This window comes from Myotis brandtii, unplaced genomic scaffold, assembly GCF_000412655.1.
Source record: "Myotis brandtii unplaced genomic scaffold, ASM41265v1 scaffold250, whole genome shotgun sequence".
Taxonomy (NCBI): Eukaryota; Metazoa; Chordata; class Mammalia; order Chiroptera; family Vespertilionidae; genus Myotis; species Myotis brandtii.
The window spans coordinates 3,890,555-3,893,427 of record NW_005359478.1 but is presented as its reverse complement, the minus strand read 5'-3'; positions in this window follow the sequence as shown (position 1 = coordinate 3,893,427).

Here is a 2,873-nt window from a genome sequence, read left to right as displayed (position 1 = left end):
TACCTACATATATATATACACACATACATATCTGAATATGTACATATATACACACTTGCAAGTGCCTTTCTCCCTTTTAATATTTGTCCTTTTCATTGAATTTTAATAGAATCAGTTTATCCTTCCAGCTCACTAATTTATTCTTGAGTCTCATTCATTCTACAATTGTCTACATTTTACTAATCACAATAATTTTCCCAAGAAATCTCTGCTTCTTTTTCATAGCATCCTGTTTTGACTGAGGTATTTTGTTAGTTGACACCTTTTCCTTTTGAATTTATCTATAGTTACTAATTAAGTTTTTTTTTAATCTTTCTAATTTCCTATAATTTTCTTTCCTTGGGAATTACTTCTTTTAAGGAAGTTGGGTGCTTTTTTAAACATTTGGCTCACTTTCTCATATGTTTGATATTTGGTCACTTGTTTATATTTGTAGAGGAAGGTCTACCTCAGTAGTTCTTAACTTGAAGGCCAGAGATCACTAAGGAGCCCCTGGATAGAATTCAGGGTGTCCATTCATTTAGATGAGAAAAATCACATTTGTTTTCAACTGGCCTCAAAATGAAATTTAGCAATTCTTTCAATTGTGAATGTAGTAGGCAAAAACTACAGGAGTATTATTAGCAGAATTTGTGACTTTGTCACTGATAGAAATCACATATATTTTCATATCACATTCGTTTATAAGTACGGATTATAATCACTGCTTCAGAAATTTTGGTAGTATTAGACCTAATACTAGATTTTTGTCCTTTGTGTTAATAAAAAAGCAAGTACATTTTATATTTTTAAAAATATTTTGAGTTTCATTTCAATGTAAATTACATAATTTAAAATCCTATTTTTTTTATATACATTTCAAACCATTATTTTGAGAAGAGGTTCATAATTTTCATTAGACAGCCAGAGGGGTTCAGGTCACAAAGGAGTTTAAGACCCCTCCAGGCTAGGCTGATCACTGCTGCTTTTTAGGACATATTTCATCAGTCTGGGTAAGAATACTTGTTCCTTATTGAGTATATGAGCCCTGACTCTGTTGGCTGTGCAAAGGAGAGGTTTGACTTGCTCCAGGGCAGGCTTGGGTGTAGGAGGTGCTTGTTTTCTTTTGTGAGATTTCTCCTACAGCCCATTCTATCCATTCTGAATGAGAACTCCCATTTTTATGGGAGACTAGTACTTGTGCTTTTTGCTTGGTGGAAACAAAGCCAAGGCAAGTGGCTTTGTGTGTAGAGATTGGCTCAGTTGTGCTGCCCTTATTACCTGCCCACTCTGGGCTCATTCCTCCTAGCCCTGCTGCCTCTGATTCACAGATTGAATCTAGGGTTCTACTAGGTAAACTCAAATTTTCAGGATATCCTCTCTCATTTTTTATGGAATTAAGATGTGTGTCTTTCTTGGAATTTGCAGTCAGTCTGATCGTATGTAGAAAATTATTTCTGTTCATGGACCCTGATGCTTTCCTTTACAGCATTCCCAGCTTGTTGTGGATTTATTTTTACTTTTAATGCTTTCTTTGATTTTTGGGAGGTAGAAAAGATAAATATATTTAACTCTCTTCTTGAACCAGAAGTCTATCTTCTTTTTATTGGCTTAAGTAAGGATTTAAAGTATATAGCAGTGGTCCTCAAACTTTCAGACCCTCCTTTTAAAAAAAGGAAAGAAAATTTGCAGGCCCCTAGAGTCTACTGACTTAGCCTGAGAAACACTGTTGTACCTAAAATCTCCATTGGTTTTACAGTTCCCGTTTTTCCCCCCTTAACAAAGGCTTATTTAAGCAGGGCGGTGGTTAACCTGCAGTTCTTCCCTTTGACCCAGCACACCTCTCCTTCAGAGTGTTTAGTTTGTGTGTGATTATCATGATTATCATTCTCTTGGGTGAGATACCTATTTTTTTTATCAGGCATGTATAACTGTGCTCCGGTTGCCGATTAAAAATAATTCATGCCATGCATTTAGGGAAGTCCCACGTGTGCATTATCTGTCTGGTTTCACTCTTTTGCCTGATATCCAGATAGTTCCTGTGCTGGAGCCTTATCCATCTGGGCCCAGGGTGAGTCACACTTGCAGGGACTGCTAAAAATAAAATTCTGTGCACTAGGTGTTCTCACATCTGAAAAGTACAAATGATTTGACATTGATAGAAACATTTAGCAGCATTTTGGTTTGAATTAGATTAATTTGTCATTATTTATTTGGAGATTAAAGGTATGGTCCTTATATTTTTAGCTTTTTAAGTAAAATTTTGCTTTTTAAAATTATTTAACTTCATTTTAGAATAAACTCATAATGGAATTCTTAATTTCAGTTTTTAAAAATTATTTCAGAACTTCTTAAATAATAGAGAAAAAGAACTTTTAGAGAAAGAGATAGAATTGGAAAAGCTACCCAGCTTTCCCTAGTTTTAGCATAAAATTCAGAATCTAAAAATCTTAGTTCCATCTCAAATTATCTATAATAATAAAAACGTAATATGCTAATTAGACTGGACAGCCAAACGACCTTCCTGACTAAGCCAGGTTGTTGGGGGCCGAGGCAGAGGCAGTTAGGGGTGATCAGCCAGGCAGGTGAGCAGTTAGGGGCTATCAGACAGGCAGGCGAGCAGTTAGGGGCGATCAGGCAGGCCAGCAGAGGCAATTAGGGGCGATCAGGCAGGCAGGCAGAGTGGTTAGGGGTGATCAGGAAGTCAGGCAGGTGAGCGGTTAGGAGCCAGCTGTCCTGGATTGCAAGAGGGATGTTCAACTGCCAGTTTAGGCCTGATCCCGCAGGAATCCCTGTGGGATCGGGCCTAAACCATCATTTGTAAATCCCCCAAGGGGTCCCGAATTGTGAGAGGGTGCAGGCGGGGCTGAGGGTCCGATTTTCGTGCACTGGGC